At 37.1% G+C, this 27,370-nt stretch overlaps 1 pseudogene; it reads right to left on the reverse strand.

Moving 5' to 3' along the window:
- Window positions 1-15,517: 15,517 nt before the first annotated feature.
- On the reverse strand, window positions 15,518-16,064 carry LOC114621001 (annotated as a pseudogene).
- Window positions 16,065-27,370: the final 11,306 nt, after the last annotated feature.

Consider the following 27,370-nt stretch of genomic DNA (forward strand, 5'->3'; position numbering starts at 1 on the left):
AAGTGTCATTAAACTTCTTCCTAATTATAATGACTACCACTGTAAACTTTAGAACAAAAGAATATTCTTATTTTAAAATTTTGTGTTTATATGTGTCTCTGTGTGCTTATGTGTATGTGCAGATGCCCTGGGAAGCTAGAAGAGGACATTGGATCTTCTGGAGCAGTAGAGATAAGCAGTTTTGAGCTGCCTGACATGGACACTAGGAATCTAACTGGGGACCTACAGAAGAGCAACAGGAAGTACATAAATTTCTTACCTCTCTCCATGATTGAGAAACCAGGCTGAAAAAGTCTGTCTTATCTATTTTCTCTTTTCCATGTACTGTTTTTGTTTCACAGCTTGGAAGTCATTGTCTAACTTCACATCACAGAGATTAGCTGTAAAACACATGTACTTTTAGGCATACAGAGTTATATAATCCATTTTCATGTACATATTCATACATTGACATATTGTCCACATATCTAACATCCTCTCCTTCCTTCTAAAGTGTTAGACTGAGTTAATTCTCTTGCTATGATTAAGCTTTTAAAATGTGCTGGTCAATTCTGAATCTCTGTCTTCTTTGTATCTGTGCTGTCTTTCTCTCTTTCTGTGGAGAAAAAGGAGTTAAATTTCTCTACCTTGCCTGTGGACTATCCACTTGTCTTAACTACATTGTTGAAAAGACAGTTCTTTCTGCACCAAACTGTCTTGATTCTTACTTAGCTTTCAACATTGTAATTTCTTCCAATCTTAAGAGTTAAGCCCTGTAGTGCACTGGTTTTCTAACTTGTCATGTAAGTTCCCATATCTAAATTACAAAAGTATTTTTCTTTAATTGTATTTGAAAGCATTATAACTTATTTTTCACACATAGGTCCTTAATTTATTTGTAATGTGCCTCTACGTCAGAAATAAAATCAGTACAATGCTTTTTTCCCTATGTCAAGATAAGTATTTATAAAACCATACATCCTTTCAAGACTGAGAAAAATGATTACTGTGGTTCAGATTAGCAATCAAAGTCTGGGGACATTTCAATTTTTTTTTTCTGGTTAGAATTGTATACCAGCAGATATGCTTTTTAAGGGACATAAATAAATTCTTTTAATGATGCACAGTTAAAAAAATTTTCTTGTAAATGACTTTTGACTAAAACAAGTTGCTTAGATCCAAGATAGTGTGTGTATTGGTGTTTCTTTTCATAAATTGTCAAATAATAGTCAACATTATAAGAAATATCTCTCAGAGCTTATACTTTAGAAGTGTGGGATAGAGTTTATTATACTTTAATAATTTTTGTTTTATTATTGCTGTTCATGTGTGAGCATAGGTGTGTGTGTGTGTGTGTGTGTGTGTGTGTGTGTGTGGTGCATGTTGCAGTTAGAGAATAATTTTGTGAAGTTGGATTTTGTCTTCCACCTTTTTGTGTTCTGGGGATCCAATTCAAATCATGTTTGTGTGACAACTGCCTTTACTACTGGTGCTATCGGTCTGGCCCCTTATTGTGTCTTCTATTGTCAAAGTTTTTTCTTTGTTATGCAATGGCAATGTCACAAGGCTGTCATCTGTGGTATAATTCTTGGGGTTCAGCTGTGGTTCCTTGTCCTCCTTTTCTTCTCTCTCAGGGTGTCTAGACCTCCCTGCACACCAAGCTGGAAGAATGAAGCAGAAGCAGAATCAGTGCCAGTCTGGTCTGGCAGGAGTAAGGGAGTGGGGTACAACCTTCTCTGAGAATTTTAATAAAACAGCTCCCTTAGATGATCTTAGCTTATGCATGTGCTTTTATTTGGGGTGGGTTTGTACACATACACTTTATTTGGGGTGGACAAGGGTTTTATGTACATGAACCTTGGAGAGTGGGAAGGAGATCTTGTTAGGGCTAAGTTTCATTGGCTGGAGTTTAAAGTATAGGGAATGCCTTGATTGCATGGAGAGGTATTCCAGAAATTCCAGGTACTTGCTGGGTGGGCTCTTATCAACAGTGTGTTGGAGAAGAACACACTGTCTGGGGGAGAAGTAAGTTGAATTTGTAGGTTTGCCAAGGGCTACTGACCAGGTAGAGGGTGTGAGGGTTTGGGCTCCTTAGACAAAGTCAGAGAAGGGGAAGCCCTGCTAATTTTGCACCAAGCTCAGAGTAGCTATATGGATGTGAGAGACTGTGATCTTAATTAGCAGGATGCTTTGGACCATGCTACTTACCCACCAAAGTAATTAATTGTATTCTGTAGGAAGAAATTTTAAAAGTACCTATCTTGAAATATTCTTTAGATAGTAGGCAATGTGAAGAAACAAATGAATAGTGCTAGCTGTAAGACAAATGTTAAAGGAAGATAGAAATAAAATGTTATCAGCATAATGAATAGTTACAAGGGTGAAGGATCAGCTTTGCAGCTCACAAGCTATAAATATACTTAAAAACAGTATGAGTAAACCTGAAGATAGGTTGAATTGAAAGTTCCAAAAATGTAATGGGAAAACAAAACATAACATCTAAGCATGGTGGGGCTACATGCAAAATTGAATACTAAAGGAAGAGAATAAGACAATGGAGCACACTATTTAACACAAAAATGCCCCACAGTTTTCAAAATTAGTGACAGTCACAAACCTATAGATCTAAGAAGGTTAAGGTTTCTTAAATGGTATAAATAGCCAAACAAATAAATAAAAAGACAAAACCTTAGATGTATTATTTTTAAATTCTAGAAAGCCCAAGATAAAGAAAAAATGGAAAAACTTGAAAGCGGACAAAGAAAAAAGTTCTTCGTATAGAAAAGAAAGATAAGGATCATAGCAAGCATCTCACAGAAACCATGGTAGTAAAGGTATGCTATGAGCAATGAAATCTCTAAAATATTTAAAGAATCCATCACAGCTATGGTGCTGTAAACAAAAGATCTTCAGCAGAAATGTAGCCTGTCTTAGGTAAAAAATAGAAGAGAGAGAAGGAGGAGAAGAATGAAAAAGTGAAAAAGAAAGAGGAATCAGGAGGAAGAACAAAAGAAGAAGGAAGAGCAAGTGCCCTAAGTGCCATCAAAATAAGATATTTTAACTCCATGTATACTTTCTTAATTACATACTTAAATTAGTCTATACTTAAGTGTTGAAACTGTTCTATATTTTTAATCCAAAAGCTTCATAAAGTCAATTAATTGTGTACCTCCACCCACAACAAAAAATAAGACAAGAAAGAACTGGAAATACTCTATAAAAACCTACATGTGGTCCGGTTGTAGAGGTGCCGGAGAGCTCAGTGGATAAAGGAGTTTGGTGCACAAGTTTGTGAACCAGAGTGCAGATCTCTGGCCTTCCCAGGCTTCAGTAGCATGCATTTATAGTCTGTACTTATACATAGTCTGCTTATACATATGGCATTCACAATTTTAGTTATACAGTATACACACAGATATACATAACATGCACAAGTAAAACACATTAACTACAGTAGTGAGAGAAGTGGTATACAAAGTTGGACTTAGATTTAAAATGCATAAAAGGTAGACCAAAAGCTCTATTATCTTTACAAGGATCTAGGGCCATTGCAGAAGAGGGGTTGGAAAGAGTGTAAGAGTGAATGAAGCAGGGAGTTTGCTGTGAGATAGTAGTGCCTCCTGGAAATGTCAGAAGCTACAGATGTGAAACCTCACCAACATGGATACCTGAACATGTTATGAGCATGGAAAGCACCAAAAGGCATGCGAATGTGGATGGGGTATGAAGAGCCTCAACTCTGGACAAAGGACTACAGGCAACTAAAGAGTGCTGAGAACAGGGCAAATAGTATTTTCCATGGAAAGGACAATCAATTGCTTATCCAGTCAACTCTGAAAAAAGGTACACACACTAACAATACATGGGCTAAGCAGAGTGTATTGAGGAATACACATACACACATACACACACACACACACACACACACACCCACACACCCCAAGACATCATGAATCTGAAGGAAAGCAGGAGAGAGTATATGAGAGGATATGGAAGAAGGAAACGGAATGAGGGAAATTATGTAATGATATTATAATTTTAAAAATAAAAAAAATTTAAAAATGAAGTGTATCATAGTGAGGACATAAAACAGATTCCTTATGCATAATCATATCAGACAGAACAAAAAAGGGAGGAGAATAAAGAGGTTCAAAAGCACTAACAGGCATGGTAGACTGTTCCCGTGATCATTTTTAGATAGAAATCGTTTATGTATACTAAGGAAACTTCAGATTCTGAAAACAGATGAAATAATAACTCCAATCCTATTTGTTTGTGACTAACTCACTTTCAACGAGTATAGAACATAAAGAATTTGAGATCGATGGATTTGCTATGCCCATATTAGTGAAACAAAACTGGAGGGGCTATGATGATGGATGAGCAATGTATTTCAGAAGAGGGAAGATTATCAACAAACAGTAAATACCTAAAGAGAAAATCATTGTCAGGTTTTTATCTGACACACAGCATTGATATCCAGCCCACATAAAGACTTTAAAAACCTAGCATGAAAAGAAAAGTACTTTCAGAAAAATGAATTGGCATAATATTCTGAACGGAAATGTCCCCAAATACAGTCTATAAATATTTGGGGAAAAGTTCCATATTTTTACCTACCAGGGGAATACAAATCAAGACCACATTGTAAGTTCATCACACTTTAGTAAAAATGGTTACTATCTATGTATCTATCTATGTATCTATCTATCTATGTATCCATCTATCTATGTATCTACCTATCTATCTATCTCTCTATCTATTTTTCTATCTGTCTGTAGATGTGAAAAATAAACCCTTTACACTTTCAGTGGGAAGTAAATTAGCTCAGTTAGTATGAAACTTAATACTGAGGTGGCTGTAAAAGTTACATGTAGGACTGTGATAGGGTCCAGGTATATCACTCTTATATATTGTTCTTAAGGATACGTATATCACTCTTATATATTGTTCTTAAGGATACAGAGTACACATGCAAGAGATCTTCCTGCCTGCTGTATTTACCACTGCATCCTGCAGTAGGTATAATATGGAATCATCCTAGGGGCGTGTGTGCATATAGCTGGATATCTAAAATGCATTATCCATGGACATATGCTGTAGAATGCTAGCTCCATACCACAACAGTCATTTTCTTCATCAGAACACATGGCTACTTGCAAGAGACCCTTAGAGATCAGATTTGTTGACTATCAACACCCCTTTATAAAATGAGGAGTAGGTATGGTTGTTGGACCCTCCCCCCTTATAAGATTTTATCAGTTTTTCCCTTTACCTCTTGGACATTTAGATGTAATTCTGCCCCAGTTGCCTATGGTCTTATGGTTTTGGCATGTGATTAAGTATATGGAGGGTGGTAAAATTAACTGGGATAGGGTCAGGGGTTCAGGGTTGAAAGAATCCATCTGTACAGAAGCGGGGGAATTATCATCCATAGTAGAGTGAGACTTTGTGGTGGTATGGCTGCTTTGGGGTCACCTAAACTCCTGAAAGTAACCCATATCCCTGCTCTACAAACTCACTGGTCCTCCAGGTTGGACTTTGATGGAATTACACTTGGGTTCTTGTTGGTGCCCTAGAAGAAGGGAGTATATATTTGTTTAGATTTCTCCAGGGAACCAGTTCTCCCAGTATTATGCAAGGCTGAATATTATTCAATTTCTCTCTCTCTCTCTCTCTCTCTCTCTCTCTCTCTCTCTCTCTCACACACACACACACACACACATGAAATTTTGCATATTAAGGAAAATGGCTGGAATTGGGGATCATTTAGCAAAGCAAAATAAGCCTGTTTTTTTTCTGGTTCCTACAAAAATTAGATTTTTTTTTTCTATTTCTATGAAGAACGATATGGACATTTTGTATTTGGTACAATGGTCATTTTCACAATATTAATTCTACTGATTCATGAGTGTTGGATGTCTTTTCATTTTTTAATGTCTTCATTAAATTTTCCTTAGAGGTCTATTACCTCCTTGGTTAGGTTTATGTTGAGATACTTTATTGTCTTTGGTGCTATAGCAAATGAGTATGTGTCCATGATCTCGTTCTTCCTTCAGGTGTTTGCTGTTGGTGAATAGAAACATAACTTGTTTCTGTCAACTGAATTTGAACTCTGCCATTTTGTTTAAATTCATCATTATTTCTGGAAATTTTAAAGTTGAAATGAAGAATCTAGCTGCATTATAAACATACTAAATACCCTCTCTGAATGGTGGATAAACAGATATTGATATGTATGTGTATGTGCCTATACTTTCAAAGACTAAATTTACAATGAATTAAAGAACTCAATTGGTCTTTTTTGGGTGTGTTTGTAGTTCTAGAACTGAACAATGTTTCTTTCCATATAATACAGTAAATATTCAAGGGGTCAGTCAGAGGAGATGATAGTATAGATAGAAGAGAGCAGATGCAGATACACAAACATTAAGGGTAGCTGGTTATTTCAAAGTTATTTTCTTTGTAAGATGAGAAGGAGACAAAGAACCGAGAGTTAAATGACCAACATCAATTTCTGCAGGTCATCTTTTCTACTAGAGATTCAGGCAAAGGAAACTTCTTATCTTGCCAGTTTACCTGTTTGGGGAGTTAGGCTGTTATGATTCTAATTTTGATTTTTTTTTGGGTGGGGGGGGTGCACCAGTATACTTTCAACTTTATGATGTAGAACATTAGTACTGCCCTATCTTGATTTTCAGCCTGGTCTACTAAGAACTAGAGCAAAAGCACAAACAATAACTCCATTTGTGATCTTGAGTTAATGACCCTTCTTTTCTAAGGAATAACAAGGTTTTATTTATTAACACAAATGCCTATATTTAACAAAGATGTGTGACTATCAATCCAATAAAAGAGAAAAGCAATTATTGATTAACCTGATTAAAGCATTCAAAATTACAAAAAGAAAAAAATTACAAAAAGGAAAAAGAAAGGAAAGATAGAGGCATCTGATACTACTGCTTTTTTTTTCAAAGTCAAAAATCAGGAAGACTTAGAGGATGCTTGGTGCTCAAAAAGTATAAATGCCCACCCGCCCATCTTTATTTTCTATTCGTAAAGTGGGACCAAGTAATTCAGTACACTTAAGACAGGGCACATTACCTGAAATTGCTGCCTGGTGTCAGTCAAGGAGGTATGCTGCAGCTCAAAGAAAGATGTGAGGAGGGGGTGGGGCATTCACAAGTTTGTCTCTTTCCTGAGTTAGAGCCAGGACAGAAACACTGCTTCCCTGACCAGGTTTCCCATCAGCATCACCCACAATTAAATCCTAAACTTCGTTGCCAAGATACGTATTGACAATTTCATCTTCACTTTGTTCTCTTCCTGTAAGTCTCAATGATCACAAATAGAACTAATGGTTCCTTTTAGCAGGGCTGTGAGTTTGTAAAATGATTTTTATGGTAGATATATTTTCTGGGTTTTGTTGAACAGAGTTCTGAGAGATAGGATTTTCTACTTTAACATTAAAAGGAAAAATTTATCCAATAGCATGCTATACTGTAAATTGGGGGTCATAATTTAATAACTGTTCATTAAGATAATAAAAACAAAGGTATGAAACACTCAAAGGGGAGGAAGAGTTTTGAAGAGGAAATGAAATAAAAAAAATAAAAAGAAATCCTTTGTAGGTTTGTTCAAACTGAGTGAGACGGGAGAGTCTCATGTATGCACTTAAATGGTCACATTTATGATTTCTCATTGTTATCCTTGCCAACAGTGATGTAGTCGTTCGTTCTTAGCAACACATTTTCTGTGTGCTTTTCTCAAATGCTTCAGTTTCCTATTTACCACTCACTTGCTACTTGAGTATGTAATGCTCATTGGTTGTTATTTTACTCCCATGTGGATTAGTGGTGAAATTGCCCTTAGCTATTTTCGAGAAGAAACTTGGAAATTTTTGAGACATTTGATTGAAACTTTGCTTTTTTTAAATTTTTTTAAATTATATTTTGGGTAACAATAAATTTAGAGTTCATTTTGTAACTACTCCTCAATCTTTCTCCAAAGTCTTATCAGAGGATTTAGGATATCCTAAAAACAGAATATTAAACCGGGAGACCCAGAGTTTAATCTTCCCTAGAGCCTTGGTACTATAATTAGTTTATAAAAATAAGCTATGAAGGCCAAACAGGGTCCCTCCAGCATCATGGTCATTAGCCCAACACCTTGCTCATCTGACAGCTACAATTTAATGTGAGCTATGAGTACATTTTATGGGATGTGTACCACAGTATGTGTGGGCATGTGCATGCATGCGTGCCTGTGTGTATGTGTGTGTGTAAAATCCCCACCATCCTGAAGCTTTCCTTTTAGAATGGAAGCCCAGTGATCAATCAATAATTGAAATTCACAGGTGTCACAGAGAGCTCCATGTTTGGAGCTAGAGATGTGGGATACCTGCTATTTCCATGCCTTACCAACACGGATCAATTTTCTTCTCTGACTCAGTACAGAATGTAGAAGTCTTTGCTATTTTTGATGAACTTGACAGCTTTTCCAGACACTATTTTTAGAAAGGAATGTATAATACCATTTATCAAGCCCCAACTCCTTATATAACATCAAAGAACAAAGATAGTTTTGCAACTGGAAGAAAGAAGAGATCAAGTTACTTGCTGTGATGTTCCTTTGGTAAGCAACACTGTTTTTTGTTTTTTTTTTCTTAGCCTCTGATGGAGAAGTGTCTCAAGAAATGATCTGGTGAGGTATGATTGGTTAAGGGTCTTGCCCTCTAGGCTCACATTTCCAGAGGCATAAAAGAGAGACATTTACTTTTACATTTAGCAATTATCCCTTGCAGGGCATTAAAAGATATGAACCATTATTTCCATCTTTCTTATTTTTAAAATTGCGTCTCTATTTCTGTGTGTATTCATGTGCTTGTACATGTATATAGGTGCACATATGTGCACATTTGTGTGGAGGCATGAGGTCAGTGCCAAGTGTTTTCCTCTTTTATCTTATTCTTTAGTTTTAAATCAGTGTTTCTCACTGAATCTGGAGCTACTAACTGGCTAGAATAGCCAAACAACAAATTTCATGGGTCCTCTGACACCACCCTTATCAGTGCTGGGATATAAGCATATGCTACTCTCATGTTTTCATAAAAAGCAACTTATTGACTTCTATCACCCCTTTAGTACCAGTGTTTTCAAATGTGACTATTTCTGTTTACATAAGGGTGGTGTGGAAGGTATCTAATTAGATGATTCCATATAGATCCAAGGTTACCTCTATTGATCATTTTTAATATAGCAAAACCTTTGACATTTCCACAATGTACACAAATTATCAGTGAGATAATGAACATCTGCCTAAACAGATGCTTCTCCTTGTAGCCTAGGTGACAGAAAAAGAGAGAAAAGAGTAGAAAAAGAAACTGGGCAAGTCTTTTATGTCATGAGTACAGAGAAATTATAACTTCCTTTTCCCCCTTTTAAATGAAGCAAACAGTTGAGTTAGACAATCAGAGTGCCCTTGCAGCTTCTTGTGTGCTGGTGTTAATGCCCTTCTTTCATTTAGTAGAATGACTCTGTGCTATTGATTCCTACATCGTCTGTTCTTTCATTTCTATCCTGCAAAGCTTGAGTCTTTTGTCCTGATTATTTGAGTTACAGCTAAATTCTGTTGGTTGAGACTTGCCTTTAAAATAGGCATTTCCTTTACTCCAACATTCACACAAGGGAGAATGCTCAGGTAATACCTTTTCTCTTTTGCTTTTTCTGATTTTGGTTGTGAGGCTTTCCCCCCTATTTTTAGAGAGAGTTTTGTAATAGCAAGCATACTAACAATGTCTGTTGTCCAAGATTCTTGTCCTACCGGTCCAACTTTTGTTGTCACAATGGTAACATATGAACATGTATTCCTGTTTGGCCAGAAAGCTCTCTGAATAGGCATACACTCTGTTTTCTAGTTCATCTAAATTCTTTTAAAATAAATTCAGTTCCTTGTATTTATCTCTTTATGTGGGAATGTCACAGACCATACGTGGAGGTCAGAGGACAACTTGCAGAAATAAGTTCTTTCCTTCTATCTTGCTGCTCCTAAGAGTCAAACTAAGATCACTCTGTCTTGAGAGCAGATATTTTACCCACTGAGTCATTTAGCTAGCCCAGGTTTATCTTAATTATTCCTGTGTCTTGAAATGAATCGTTTTGTGCATTAGACCACATGAGCACAACCCAGTGACTTTGAACCCACATAGCCATCTACAAAAACGTCCTCTAAACCTGGAAGCATGATCTACATTGAACCAGAAGAGTCCTTTCCTGTGAAGAAATGGTCCTCAAGGAAGAGGACATAGAAATTACTAGGAGAGTTTTATTTTATTGAATTTATAATTTGCTACGTGCAAGCATGCCCAAATGCATATCTAGACGTGTTTTCAGGTACATATTATTGCCACATATATGTTAGACTTGTGTGGGTGCTACCTGATACTGATGACTAAGATTCATGTGTCTAATCTGTTGAGGAAGCAATAATACCACAGCTACTGCATGTATAGATGTGAATTGGAATGCTCCATATGTAAATAGAAAGCTGATAATGACTGTAAGTAAGGATTCTTGATAGAGAGTGTGCTATGAGTCAAGAAAGTCACTGCACTGCCTAAAAATGTGAACTAACAGGGCAAAACCTTCTTGGCCCTTCTATATATCTAGCTCTCTTCTTTATCTTGTCAGCTTCCACTCTGGATCTCCCTCTATCATTCACATCATGCACATTTCCAGCACATTTCACAAGCACGACATTAGATCTGAGGAACATAACTCACAATCCGTTATTTCATTATGGCAATATTGTGGCTGTACACACACATCGCACTAATAAAATTAATACTAATAACATGAAATTTGGCTTACGATTCATGGTACAATGGAATAGCTCACGAACATTTCAAAACAATGACAATGACGTCTTTCTTCCTCTCCTATACACTATTATTTTTTGCAAGTAGAATCCGTATTCTCTCACAAACTAGAATTGTTCAACTCTTAATAGCACCCCATGGTTTCGCTCTCTCCTATGATGCTTTTACTGATTCCATCATAGTTCAAGCATAATAACAAACCATCATTTTCCTCAGGAGCATGAACTGTCTCTGGCTATTTCTACCCTCACAGCAGCCTTACTCCTAAGTAGGTGTTCTGAGTCTGTCAATCTACCCACCAGCTTTCTGCCAGCAGCAGGGCTGCCACACGGAAACTCTGTCTATGCTGGCTAATTGCCGAAAAGCATTCAGTTCTTTCTGAATAAACGCAACATCTCAAAGTTCTATTAATTTGTTACCCCAAACCCTGCTTCCCGCTTCCACAGCACATTAGCCTGAGGCAATATTTTGTCCATTATCTGGCATGCTGCTCCTCTTCAATCCGTAAATGTGTTTTCCTCGCTTAATGATGTAATATATATCTGCATCCATCATGACTGCTTTAGTAGCTCACAACGGAAGCCAAACACTCAGAGACTCATTCTTTACACCAAAGAAGAGAAGAGATAGAACAGAGGTGCTATGATGACTCTCTTTTTTGGCCAATTATCTTTAGCACATGGTTTACGTACTGAAGCGCACCTGTAGACCAAGATGACTGGCTACTGGAGCTTGTAAGGCTTCAAGAAGGAAGGAAGAAAGGAAGGAAGGAAGGAAGGAAGGAAGGAAGGAAGGAAGGAAGGAAGGAAGGAAGGAAGGAGGTGTGACAGTGTGTCAGCTTCCATGTTGGATCCCTGGGTCTTTCTCTGTGTGTCTTCACTTACTAGCAGAGGAAGATGGACATGCTCTCTTTTGGTTTCTGTATCTCCCATCTCTGTCACAGAATAGAAAATAGGCACAAAACAGACTGGTAATAATTACTCCTCAAACAATTTCACTATTTCAATTTCCTGTGGGAGGAATCTCTTTACTGCATGCTACAATGAAGGAATCACAGTCCTTGGAGTCAGTCAATGTTACTTCAAGTGTTGGGTATACCCCATATGAGGTATATCATTTTTCTTTTTGCCTGCTACTACCTCTGACATTTTTATGTTAAGTAGGAGACTCTAACGATATTACTTTAAAGATTTCAATGAAAGATATTGTATATATTATATTAAACTTTTCATTTAACAATAGCTAATTATAGTTATGTTGTTAGCTTATGCATGCATGGAAGTATTCTGCAATTCTGTAGTATTTAAAGTTTATGCTTATTCCAGAGAATAAAAAATTATTAATATTTTTATACCTCTTAGATAGTAAAAGAAAATGGAACAGAGAGGTAGTTTCATACATAAAATATTTGGTGAGCAAGTGTGAAGACCTGACTTGGAACCTCAGAACCTACATAAAGTCATGCGTTGTAGTACATGTCTGTAATCTTAGGGCTCTTTCAACAAGCTAGGAGACAGAGAAAGGAGAATACCAAGAAGCTAATGGACCAGCCAGCCTGGAACACATGCAGCATTCAACAACAACAAAACCTCCTATTTAAAGTAAGATGGGATGGGAGGACAGACAACTAGTGTTATCCTCTGACCTCTACTGCTGCCCATATGTACACATATGAACATGCATGCACACACAGAAAAATATCACACACACACACACACACACACACACTAAGTAATTAAATGAGACAGAAGCTTCCCTGCATTAGATAGGATTCATTGTATCTGGTAAGACAGAAAACATACTGGATTTGCAAAATAAGGAGTAAAATAATCTGATTCTCAATCTCCGTTCTTATACACTTCTATAGAGCAGCCCTAATGGAAAAGTATACTTTATATAGCTCTTATGCAATTATCTTCCAAAGATTAATTTCCCCTATTCATTATTTTTTAAAAGATTTTGATACTATTTCATTATTTATTGACCACTTTCCATAAAACTGAACAATAGAACTTATTACAATTATAGACAAGTTTATTAATAATTCCATCAATGTATTATATTTGCTAATTATTTACTCTATCTTCTTTTCTCTAAATAAGCCATATGGTTAAGTTGGGAACTGTTTTAGAATAATCAGACTATAAGAATGATAAGTTGCAGACCATGTTATATTTATAGTATATTTTCAAGAGCAAAACTATTGAAAATTAAAGTCTACACACTAACTCATCTGATTTAATTTATAAGACTATGAGAGTCCATATTCACATATATTTGGAAATGAAAAAATTGCAATTTTCTTGAAAAATTTTCTTCAGTGTCTTCTAAGTACATTGTATAACTGTCTGCGTTCACAATGACTGACATGAACTGCTTCATTCCCTTCCTAAAATGTCTCCTGCCACATATATCTTTAGCATCTAAACCATATAGAAATCAATAATGTAAATAGCAAGTGCTTAAATAAATAAAAGGATGAAGAGCCTAGGTAGAAATTGCCTCTCAGGACTAAAATGTGCTTCCAGAAGGAGAGAGTCACCAATCTTATTTCAAATTCTGCTGAGAACTCAAGAGGAATAGGGAGTGAAACAAAACCACTAGCATTAGAAGCAGGGAGGTTGCTGCTCCCTTAGATGCGGGCGATTGTGATGGCTCATGATGTAAAAGCCAGCCCAAGAAGAGGACCAAGTGGTCTCTGATGAGGTGCAGATTGCAGACGTAGCTGATGATTTGTAAAGGTCTCTGAAAGCAATGGCTTTGAAGCATCAGCGTGCAAGGCTGCTGCTGCTGAGTAGGGAACTGGCTAGCAGCAGAGCTGAGGGAGAGCTCATCACACTGCAGCTTTCCAAGAGGCTGAGAGGAGATTGAATATGGAGCACATCTCGCTTTATGGAGAGGACAGCACTTCCTTAAGTGAGTTGTAACAATGTAAAAAGAATAGAGGCAGATGTGGGCAGTTCCATATTTAATAGTGGCAACCTGGAGTGTTCATAAATGATTTTATGGGACAATATTGCATAAAGAATATGAGAAGAACACCAGAGAAGACATTGTTGAGGGTTTTGAAAGATGTTTGTCTTCAGAGTCAAAGAAATATTCAAAAAAAATTTCATCTTAATATGATTAAACTTGAGCCCTACAAAATGGAATAAGAAGGTCTTAAGAAGAATCTCATTTAAAATGAGTACAAGAGCTGAACTAGAACAATGGCTGAGTGGTTAAAAGTGTTTACTGCTCTTGAGAAGAAACAGGTTGGTTCCCAGCACATACACTGAGCAGCTCCAACCACCCAAAACTCCAACTTCAGAGGATCTGTCCCCTTCATCCTGCCCCTGTAGGTTTCTATACTCACATACACGTACCTACACATGGACACAAATGCTTATACGAAGTTTTTTAAAGTAAATCTTCAAAATGAAACTAAGAAAAAAAAATTAAAAATGAGAAGAGGAAAAAGACTCAATTGAGTTTTTACATGGACCAAGATATGTAATGGCATACTTTAAGTCTGTTCTGCATTTACTATATTCTAAATACTACTGGGAAGTTCAGTTAAACACTGGGTCATACAGAACTGTTGATGTCCTCCAAAAGTGTAGAAGGAAATAGTTTACAAATTTTAAAAGACTCTCAAATGTTCAGAGAGAATAAATAAATTCTATGTCAAAGAGTATGCCTCTGACCTCTTTAAAACTTCTACTCTGTAATATTAAGCACAACTTGAGTGGAAAATGTAGCTTAGACATTTCACCTAGCCAATTTTACATTCACTGTGTAGTACTAACTAAAAGACACTTACATACCTAAGAGCTATGTAATGGTGGTATCAGCTATTGCTAGAGTATGTCCATCAAATCCACATGTTACAAACTTAGTGTCTAATGAAATGGTGTGGGAAGCAGGGAATGGTGCTGTGCACAGGTCACTACTGTGGTTCACTCATGGATTGATGTTGCTTTACAAGTATGCTACACAAGAATTAAATTTATTATATGAGATGTAGATTTTAAAAATTGAAACAAAGACATAGGAGATACTCACCGCCAACCATCTTACTGAGCCCAGGGAACCCAATGGAAGAGCTAGGAGAAGGACTGAAGGAACTGAAGGGGATGATAACCCCATAAGAAGAACAATATCAACTAACTGGACAACCCAGAGCTCCAAGAGATTAAGCCACCAACCAAAGAGCATGCATGCATTGAGGGACCCATGGCTTCAGATACATATATAAGAGCATAGCGTTATCTGACATCAACAGGAGGGGAGGTCCTTGGTCCTGTGGAGGCTTGATGCCTCAAAGTACAAGGATGCTAGAGGGGTGAGGTAGGAGTGGGTAAGTGAGTAGCAAGGAGTACACTCATAGAGGCAAAGGAGAGGGCGAGAAGGGAGATGGGATGCAGATTTTATGGAGGGATAAATAGGAAGAGGAATATCACTTGAAATGTTAGCAGATAAAATGATTAATAAAAAAAAGACACAGGAGAAGAAAAAGAAAGGAAACTGATTGCCATGAAAAATTATAAAGCTCAAAGTCTGAGGAAAGGTCACAGAAGCAAACTCATGATTCATCGATTGCAGATGTGTAAATACAGTCAATATATATTCTTCTTCTTTTTTTAACATCCAAAGCTTTTTTACTAACAGTAAGATCCAAGGTTAGTTTTTGTAGCCTCGGCTGGCCCTTCAGCCCCTGGCATGCTCGAACTTCCGGCCCTTGGAACGGACATAGGGTTTGGTGTGGCTGTGTGGGGTTCCTGGGGCCTTGCTAAAATGTCGGTACACTTCTTGGCCCTTCCGAGGACCAGACAGGAGCACAGTGCCTCGGCCCTTGGGAGACTCCAGAGCCAGCTGGTCAAAGGTGAGGATCTTACCCCCAGCCTTGAGGATGTGACTGACTTAGGGCCCGGCTGCTCACCCGCAGTGCACACACCTTCAGCTTGGGCACGTCATCTGTGACTGTCCCCACAACCACAGCAGTCTTGTTCTCCCGGCCAGGAAGCTTCATCTTTCGGATCATCCAGGACAGGGACAGAGGTGGCCGGTTAGTATGGCTCATAAATAACCTCTTCTGCACAACCTGACTGAAGGTGGAGTTGGTACGTCTGGCCAGAAACCTGTACAGCTTGACTAGCAGCCTCAAGTAGCTCTTGGGCTCCTTGCGCCGAACCTTTCGGTCCTTGTTGTGGCGAATGTCAACACCCATGATGGCGTCTCTTGCTCAGCCAGGTCCAGAAAGACCCAGTCAATATATTCTTCACAAGACGAATGTCCTCATATAATTTCTAGCACCGGTTTTTATTTATTTTTAATATTTTTTCTATATGTAATATAATATCTTTATTGGAGATTTTCTTTACTTACATTTCAAATGTTATCCCCTTTCCTGGTTTCCCCCCCGGAAATCCCCTATTCTATCCCCCTTCCTCTGATTCTATGAAGTTGTTCCCCACTCACCCACCCACTCCAGCCTCCCCACCCTGGCATTGTCCTACACTGGGACATCAAGTCTTCACAGGACCAAGGGCCTCTTCTCCCTGATGTAGATAAGATCATTTTCTGCTACATATGCAGCTGGAGCCATGAGTCCCTCCATGTGTACTCCTTGGTTGGTGGTTTAGTCCCTAGGAGCTCTAGGGGGTCGGTTGGTTGATATTAATGTTTTTCCTATGGGGCTGCAAACCCCTTCAGCTCCTTCAGTCTTTTCTCTAACTCCTCCATTGGGGTCCTGTACTCAGTCCAATGGTTGGCTGCTCGCATCCACCTTTGTATTTGCCAGGCTCTGGCAGAGCCTCTCAGGAGACAGCTATATCAGGCTCCTATCAGCATGCACTTCCTGGCATCCACAATAGTGTCTGGGTTTGGTGACTGTACATGAGATGGATTCCTAGATGGGGCAGTCTCTGGATGGCCTTTCCTTCAGACTCCGCTCCACATTTTGTCTCATATTTCTTCTTGTGAGTATTTTGTTCCCCCTTCTAAGAAGGACAGAAGCATCCACACTTTGGTCTTCCTTCTTCTTGAGCTTCATGTGGTCTGTGAGTTATAACTTGGATATTGCAAGCTTTTGGACTAATATCCAATTATCAGTGAGTGCATACCATGAGTGTTCTTTTGTGATTGGGTTACTTCACTCAGGATATTTTCTAGTTCCATCCATTTGCCTAAGAATTTCATGAAGTCATTGTTTCTAATAGCTGAGTAGTACTTCATTGTGTAAATGTACCACGTTTTCTGTTTCCATTCTTCTGTTTAAGGACATCTGGGTTCTTTCCAGCTTCTGGCTATTATAATAAGGCTATTATAATGAGCATAGTGGAACATGTGTTCTTGTTATATGTTAGAGCATCTTTTGGGTATATACCCAGAAGTGGTATAACTAGGTCCTCAAGTATTACTGTATCCAATTTTCTGAGGAACCGCCAGACTGATTTCCAGAGTGGTTGTACCAGTTTGCAATCCTACCAACAATGGAGGAGTGTTCTTCTTTCTCCACATCCTCACCAGCGTTTGTTGTCACCTGAGATTTTGATCTTAGCCATTCTGACTGGTGTAAGGTGGAATCTCAGAATATAATGATGTAAAACAAGAGGGTGAGGAGACTGAAAAAGATAAGGAAAACATTGAAGAAATGGAAGACATATCCCTAAGGACTCATGTATATTTTTACAAAAGTGTAGAAAAACAACAACAGAAAACTTGAAGGGAAAGCCAGTAAGAAATAGGAAATACTTTAGATCCAAAGAATGACTTATTCACAAACTAAAATTAGTTACTAAATGTTTATCCAAATAGATGAATAGCATCTAGGATATTAAGATATTAAAATCATCTTTACAGAGAAATCAAGTTCTTTATTAATAATATTAATAATATGTTCTTTACTTCGGATAAGAACAAAATTAGCTTCAGGTTACTTGTCAATCACATTGGATTGTAGAAGATAGTTCTATATTGTATTCAACATGATGAAAATAAATGATTTATTCCATACTCAACTGACAATCAAAGATAAGGGTGAAGACTTAGAAGATGGGCATTGATTATGAGAAGGGAAGACATACAAGAAAAGGTGGATCTTGGAACCAAGAAACTCAGAGGACAAGGTCTACATTTAAGAAATGATGTAACAAATGAAAACAAGCCAACATACAGATTCATTCTTCCTGGGGAATGGACTAAGCTCAGTGCCAAAGGAAGAGAAACTTTCAAGAAAGCCAACATTCAGAGCAAAGTGCTTCGGAGACTTATCAGAAGATGCATTGATAGGGCTATCTGAGTTTCTCATTTAAGAATTTGCTGTTTATTTTATATTTTAATAAGTTACACAAACCAATATCAGAGTGAAACAAGGGAGCCAAATTGCATATCTACCTTATCAATTCATCAATTTATCCCGTATCTCTATGACTTCGTTGAACATTGAAAAAGTTAAAATGTGACTTAATTATTCTTAATGAACTTGTTTGTTCTCTGAATTAATTGAACTAACACCTCAGACACAGCAGCTTCTCTAAGTTCTAATTTCTTGAAATATGATAACAGATGCCATAAAAACTTCTTCCTGGAACACAGCAAGGACATTTCAAAGCTTCCTATTCTTGATATACAGAATTTTGCTTTTCACATTATAGGTGGATAACTCTAACAAGTTTTCTATATGTCTCAACTAATTAGAAGTGTAGAAAGACCAGTAAGAATATGGGGACTTGTTAAAGTTTCAATATCATTAATATTTCAGCTTCTGATTTGTAATTGCAGTATCAGCTGTGTTTCTAAAAGCAGTGTTTATGGATACATGCCCTGTGGCATTTACTAGTTGCAGAATGAAACTTTTGAACAGAGAAGGAAGTATTTGCAGTGTTTTATCTTAAGAATGATTCTTGACAACTTCAATTTGTATTTTTATAAGCATAGACATTCAGAACACATTTAAATTCACATAAAACTCAATCACGCGAGGTTAAAATATTAGAAACTCTTCTTGTCTGGAATTAGATGTATGTCCATCTAAATCAGAAAACAAAATTATTAGAAATCATGAAAACTAACTTCCGGCTGAAAAGGAAGATACAATATTTAAACTGGTGTTTTCTTTAATTACTGTGTATATGTGTGTGCATGTGTGTGTGTATGTGTTCTGTGTAGGTCAGAAGAAAACTTTTAAGATGTGTTCTTGAATTCAGGTTGACGGGCTTGGTAGCAAGGCTAAGGCATTTTGCCAGCTCTACTTCAGCTGGCAAATCTTGTATGTGTGATATGGGAATAATGATCCAGGTATGAGCTATGGAAACCAGTAAGAAGTCAAGCAGGAGAAAAATATGGCATTTCCTCAGCCCTTAATTTTCACACTTTGCTGTATCATGTGGTTCACACCAAGTTGTTTATACAAACAGCTGATTTCACGGAATCTTTTCACCTCTATTGGCTCTCTTGTGTTCAGGACTCATAAACAATTCAGAATAAAATTCATTATTTTTTAATCCACACCCGTTCATTGTTCTGAACACTTAATTCACATTAAACACACACATACACAGAGGCATATGTGGATACGCATTTGTGCACATTTGCATGTGTACACATACAAACACCCACACATAGTAATCCAAAGCAATGCAACATCAATGCTCCCCTACCTATCCCAACTGGGGCAGGTTTTAACTTCATTAAACCACTGTCATACGGTGGCTGCTGACATGCATCAGGCTCAGAGAGATTCACTCGTCAAGTATTCACTAAGATTGTTAACAAGAACAGCAACTCTCCTTAGGGGTTCCCCAAAAGCAGCTAATTAAGGGACAAAGGTTGTTCAGATTGTGACAATTACACCTGTAAGGTTCCTGTAGAAACACCCAAATCTCTAACAAACCTATGTTTGGTTGCTTAGTACAAGAAATAAAGAGCTCATCCATTAAAAAAAAATGAGAGGCAGAAACTGTCAACCATTTGAAAAGCTTTAGGAAAATGATCATCCAATTAGTGGCTATGATCAAATCAGGCATGAACTCTCTCTGGATGGCTCCATAATTTTCCTTCTTGCATGGTGTAATTTCATATAGCTCAAATGAACTCGTGAGAGGTAATTCAGTTCCAAACAGTTTTCTCATCACTGCTAATTACACTAATACATAGAAATGCCTCCTACAAGATGCATGAGCCCTTTAAGCCACCTCATTAATGTGATATAATTTTTACCAGAATATATATCAAACCTATTATCACCACAGGTTTTCTTTAGCATTTTTTTTCAAAATGTCTATCAAAAGCTTATAAAGTCGATTTCCTTGGGCTGGTTGTCTCATAATTAACTGTTTCTTTGAACTACTGTTGTCTACCGTAGTGTTTTGGAGAGGCTGTAACAGTGTTCAATATGATATCCTGAGACCCACCAGCTTCTTTCTCTTCTTGAGTGCTTGATTTCTTAACTCTTTTTTCCCATCGTAGCTGAATCTTTAAATGGCAAATGGTGCATGCAATAATGTGCAAAAATGAGTTATACAAACTGAAGGCAGGGGTGTAAAAAGAGGCATCATCTGAAACTAAAATAAAGACAGATTTTATGGTATTTATGTCAGTTAATTTAACTGCTGGTAGGGGCTTTTGTTGAAACATGAGTTAGTTCCAGTGTTTAACCTTGCAGTATTAATTTATGCTTTATGGCCTGAGCACTTTATCATTCCCTCCTTGGGAAGACAGTTATCTCATTAGCCAGAATTTAATGAAATGCAAGGATACACTTCTTAATTTCAAAGATTACTATAACACAAATCAGGTGTAAATCTCAGAATGACTGCCCCTTCTCAGAGACAGAGGTGGGGGGGAGGGAGACACTATGCTGTCATCTTGCAGGAATCTACCTGGTATAACACATTTCATCATAGCCAATGCAAAGGCATCAAAGCTGGGTGGTCTCTGCATCTGGCAATACTGATGACTTTGGTTACTAGAAATTTTCTGGGGTGAACAATTTGTTATTCATCATCACAATTAAAAAAAAAAGAAATGTTGGTGAAGTTATTGATTCCCTAGGCCCTATTCATCCCCTAGCATGAACTGTCACGTGTATTCTGAGTAAACTCAGCATCATAGACAGTAAGTACCACTGTGTTACAACATTTCTGTGGAGAAGGTAAACTAGCTGTGAAATGTAGAAGTCTTACGTAAATGAATGCCTGTATGTTTAAAATAAAGGCACATCACCTGACTGGAGGAAGTAGAAACTTTTAGGTTATAAAGCTGTCTGGGGTAACATTGGTTTGATAACAGTCTTACAAAGTCAGTGTTCATCAGTGTGCCCTACAGATGAGGTGCAGGCACTATAGAGATTTTCCAATTTGCTGTTTGTGTGTCTGCCTCTCACTGTCTCCATTGCTGGAAATCCTCTAGGATCAGTTGTATCACCTACAGTAGAAACCTAAACGTGGAACAAAATTTGAAAGATCTATGTAGAAAATCTTATATTGATATTTATCTAGAATATTGGATGATATTTAGATCACTTGGAAAAATGAATGAATAAATGAGTTCGTTGTATGCATACAACAATTTTTGTACTAATTTGAGTGTTTCTTTTATTAGACATGAGAGAAACTTATATATAGTATATATTACATATTATTTGAGTCTATGGATCATATATAAACAATATAAAGTAAGGACAATTTGGTGGATAGTGACTCTCAGGTTTTCTGTGTTCATCCAGGGCTTTTAGAAGCTAAAAATTTAGAACAATTTAGAGCTAGATGAGGTTGTATGTATCTGCATTCCCAGCACTCTGTGGGAAGCAGGGTGCTGAAACAGGAGGATAATGAACTTAAGGAAAACTTGTGCTATACACTGAGTTCAGGACTTGCCTAAGTCAGTCAGTCAGTCAGTCAGTCAGTCAGTCAGTCAGTCAGTCACACACACACACACACACACACACAAAACAAAATACAAAACACTTTTGACTTAACCTATAGTTTTCCCTGTGCATTTTCATATGCACATTCTGTGTTTCATATGTTGATATGAGTATTCTGAGAATGTGCGTATCTAAGTCATATCTGTATCTGTATAATGTTAAACAATCTGCATCTCTCTATATTTACTTGTATCATATTCAGTCCCATTATCCAAATAACCCCACTTCTGCTCTCAGGTCTTTTTTTTTTTCTTTTTCCTTTTTTCTTTTTTAGATTCCATACATGGAATAAACAGAATTTGCCTTTCCAAGTCTGGCTTATTTCACTTAACATAATGATATTAGGCATTTTCTACACATGACATAAAGTTTCAGATACTTAAAACTTACACTTTTGAAAAATTCAGGATTTTTCCTTTTGCAGAAAAACTGAGACGATGGTGAGGGGAGCCTTTGTCCGAACACCCTGTTTGGCACCTCTCACTTTCATGTACAGCAGGATTGCTGTAATTGCCAAAAACACTGATGTGTTCCCCTTAACTGAAGTCAATACTTTATTCAAATTCTCTTATTTCTTGTCTTGAGCCTTCTGTCTGTTCCAGGGTCTTACTGAGCACACAATGCGTCACATTTACTTGTCATGTCTCCTTAGTCTCCTCTTGGCTATGACAGTTCCTCAGATTTTCATTATTCGTGATGACCTTGACAGTCTGGAGGTAGACTGGCCAGGTATTTGATGCCCCACTATTGAAATCCCTCTGAGGTATTTCTTGTGATTACAGGTTTGGGGAAGGAAGACCACAGAAGGAGAGTGTTATTTTCATCATGTCAGATCAAGGTTGCATACTATTAACATGACCTTGATCACCTAGCTGAGACACTCGGAACGGTTTTGACAGGATCAAGCCAAGCACTAGATGCAGTGAAAGCCTAAGCCAGCACAGTGCCTGGAGCACCAGAGGGGTTCAATTATCCTAGATTCTCCTTCTGCTTGTCTTTCATATACATCTCGATGTTCATATTATGCTTCTAGGATTACTTAATTAATGTAATTTGACTTCGCTACAAAATGGTGCAACACAATGAAGATTTCAGGATAAATTAGGCATCTATTAAGAGAGAATGCTATTGAAATATAAAACAGATTATTACCAAAGAAGAGTCTTACTTCAACGGCAGTCCATTGCAGGGATTTCTGGACATTACAGGAACATTCTGGTACAATGTGATTAGCAATCTACTTTGAAAATAGATGTTCATCAATCTGTATCTGTTGAGATAGCTAGCTATTGATAATTATCACAGATAGGCAGAAATTCAAATGAAAGATGAACATTGACAAGGACATGAGGAAATTGGAATTCTTCTCTACTGTTAATGGGAATGTGGAATGTTTTGTCACTGTGTAAAACTCCATGGAAGATTTTTTAATTCATTCTAAGAACTACTACACAAGAAATTCTATAAATCAGCAGTTCAGGACCTGTGGGGCATGATACTTCTGGGGGTTAAATGACACTTTCAGAGGGGTCACATGTCAGATATCCTGCATATCAGATATTTACATTATGATTCATAAGAGTAGCAAAATTACAGTTATGAAAGAGCAACAAAATAATTCTATGGTTGGGGATTACCCTAACATGAGGATCTGTATTAAGGAGCTGCAGCATTAGGAGTTTGGGGAAACACTGCCATAGATTTAAGAGCACGATCTTGGACACACACACACACACACACATTTGCCACCTATGTTCAATGCAGTATTAGTCACAATGGCCAAGGCATGAGGGCAATGTAACTATCCATCAGCAAATGAATTAATAGAAAAAGTATGCTAGTTTCTTATGATGGAATATTATTCAGTCTTAAAAGGAAATACCATTCGTGACAATATGAGTGAATAGCCAGGAAATTATAGTCAGTGAAGTGAACCCATTACAGAATGACCAATACTACATGATCACATTTACATATGAAGTATCTAAAATGACCAAATTCCAAGAAGCAGAGAATAAAATGGCATTCACTGGGAGACTGGAAGAGGAGGAAATGAATGGATACTCCATAGCTATAAGATTTAGTTCATTTAGATGAATTATCTCTAGGTATCTGCTATACCACACAGGCATACAGTTAACAATACATACAGGTTTTCAAATGTGTTAGAAGAGATCTTCAGTGTTATTTATCTTACCACAAAATACACACACATGAAACTGCTTTGGAAAATTCTTGGAGGAAAAGGCAGCATATAGTACGTTGGTTTCACTGGTACATACATATGCCCAAATGTATCAAGATTTATAAAATAGATGCGTAGAAGGTTTTGCGTGTGATCTACTTCAATGCAGCCTTAAGGAAAGAACATAAGTGTCATTCATTAGTTATGCTATAAATACCTGCCCTCTCGGGTCTATTCATCTATTTATCAAATACTCAGTGGACCTTCAGTCTGCAAAAATTAACAAAGGATTTAAAATTCTGGATTTTTAAGGGCTAATTTTTGCCCTTACAAAAAGTCAAATGTTGTTGTCATGATCTCTGCCTTATCCTATATTTTTCTCATTGATTCCAATGACTTCTATAAGCTGATCATGCCCCTTACAGTACTACACACTTAGGCCATTCCTCACACACGCTATCACATTGTACAGGTCTGTTTCCTCAACTGGAGCATGAGTTCTACTGGGAGAGGAGAGAATGCTGGCTTATGAGGCAACCCTACAGTTAGCATATGATGGGCACATGCTAGTATGGAAATATTTTTGTAACAGATGGCTTAACCTTGTGAAGGAAGAGTAATTTTCAAATCTGTTTTATTTTTCAGAGGCATTTTGGGGGGCAACCAGGATCACAGGGTTAACTGATTGGCCACTGTTTTACCAGTATGGTTTAGTGCCAGAATCTGATAGCAGATCTCTTGATTTTTGTGTCTAGTGTCCCTTTGACAAGGGGACAAATGTTTACAGTTAAGGTACTCTGTTAGGTAATGAGGAGTACACAAACAACTCCAATAGTTTCCTCTTTCTAGAGGTCAAAGGTAAACTCATATATTTTCAGTGCATTAGGAAACTGCCACAGAAGGTCTAACAATAACTTTGTGCTGAATGTTGGAAAGAAACTGAAATATAAGAATTAGACACACTTGAAGAGTCTCAAAGCAGCTTTCTCCACATGCTTTACACTCATGTACATAAATGGCTTGGAGATTTCTAGGAAGAACCTAGGCCTGTTTAAGAAGCCAAAAGCCTTCAACTATGTACTTTTGAGAGCCAGATTCTCTGTTAGCCCTCCAGTTCCAGAGCAGGTGGCACTGAAAAAAATTCTAAAACTCTGTAATCATACAATGTAAAATTGCATAATTTGTTACAGTTTATTGATGTTAGAAGATAGTGTTGTGTTGATAAAATTTAGGAATTTTGAATAATATATGTCATACATAATATATTGTTACTAGGTCTTAGGTTTAAAAAGATGTGAATTGCTTGTTTTAATAGTAGTCCAAATTAATTCTATATAATTTCCTTCATATTTTATTTAAAAGTATGTGTGCATGTGTGCATGCATATGTATATTATGTATGTTGCATGTGTGTAGTGCATGTATGTGAATATGTGGGTACACTTGTGGACATTTTGTTTTCTTCTTCCTTTTTTCTGCCTTACTGCCTTGAGACAGGGTCTCTCACAATGAATTGAAAGCTTGCCATTTTATCTAGGGTGGCTGGACAAGTAGCTCTCAGGACCTTCTCATCTCTGCTCTCTATTGCTGGAGTTACAAGTCTACTCAACCATATATGTTTTAAACATGAGCATTTGAACTCAAATCTTCATGCAAACAAAGCTAGACATCTTAACTGCTGAGCCATTGCCCCAGCTCTAAGCTTGTTTAAATCAGATGATGCCCAGACTTGTTTCCAAGGCTGCCAGAGACAAATTCCTAAGAAATGAAGCTAGTTACTAAAAGATTCTTATTTGTAAGTTGTATTCAATGTGATGTTGCCGGAGAAGGCAATTTTGTACACAGAGCTGTACTTCTCCTTTTAGAAGGCTCCCAACTCGTGCTGTTACTTCTGTTCGAATTTAATCTGGGCAGGGACTGCAGGGCTATCTCTTCCTGGTGGCAAGCATTTTAGCAATTGATGCCTGATTGTGTTCACAGTTTGCAATTGATTAGACTAACCAGTCTCATAAAAAGGCCCAAGATTTTAATTTTGAGAGGTTTTTTCAAACTGGGATTATCCTGTTTGTTATTCCATTTGTTTGATATGTGCATTTAAAAATAGATTGAAGGATCAGAATGAGAACGAGAAATGACACAGTGGGTTTCGTTCTATCTGAATGAAAAATTAAATAGGCCTGAGTCATCTATAGATCATTAATCTCTTGGAAGCTGTAGCAAAAACAAAGGGTATGATGCTTAGGAAATGTTTTGCAAAATATACTCTAAAATGTTTGACTTTTGTCCTAACTATAATGATTTATTTAAAAGAGATGTTATTTTGTATTTTTCAGAATTCAACCTGGAACCTCATTTCATATTATATGCATGTATATGTATATAAGATGTATGTATATGTGTGTGTGTGTGTGTGTGTGTGTCTTACACTTTAGAAAGTAGACTAGTGTCTATTTTCCTAGACATAAATTCTAACATATAAACAATTTATGATCATCTCTATCAACTAACTTTAATGCAAGTAACGTGTTACCTATGTTTATCACGTCATAAGAAAATAGTCTTTCTTTATGTGCTTTGGAAGCTCTTCCTTTTTTCTAACTGCAATATTCTTCAGTGCTTTCCATTACAAATATTTTATTGCACCAACATTCCATAACATCATATGGGTCATTTTTGGAGCAGTGACTTGGACTTTCAGATAAAGAGTAAATTCTGGAATAAGCTGGTGCCTTTAATAGGAGGGAGAGGCTTCTCCTGAAGGGTCCAGTTTTGCATTTATTTTGCATTTTACAATCTGACCATCATCTTGCAAAGGCCTCTCCTTGTATATAAACAAAATTAAATTTATTTCACACCATCTCACCCCCAGTTGCATTAAGCTTAAAATGTTGATTTATTTGTTTGGCTACTGACGACTATAGACTTAGTTGACTATAAAGCTATATATAGATCTCATTCTTCAAAGGGCCAGAGGGTAACAATTCACTCGCTTAGTCTTGTAGGCATTAATTTTTCGATTTGACTATTCATAGCATCATTAATGAAGAAAAGCTGCAAGAGAAAACAGACTGGTTTCAGGAATGTGATTCAGAACATTAACACCTTAATTTACATAAAATTAGTTACATACTGCTGCAGTAATTTAATTTGTTTGACCAGTACTTTGCAACTGTGAAAAATAGATTCAGAAAGGCCAGACAAAGAGTTCTTCATATATTCTCCAAATGACTAATCTCTGAATACTATGAAACAAAGAATTAATTATAAGGCAACTCAGAATACAGTAGTAGCAGCTTCAACATATAGGGATTAGAAACATATTTTTCTCTTTCCTTATTCTTCAAGAATATTTTAATATGCTTGCTTTGTCCTTGAAATACACACACACACACACACACACACACACACACACACACACACAC

Source organism: Grammomys surdaster, unplaced genomic scaffold (genome assembly GCF_004785775.1).
Source record: "Grammomys surdaster isolate TR1022 unplaced genomic scaffold, NIH_TR_1.0 170, whole genome shotgun sequence".
NCBI classification, from domain to species: domain Eukaryota; kingdom Metazoa; phylum Chordata; class Mammalia; order Rodentia; family Muridae; genus Grammomys; species Grammomys surdaster.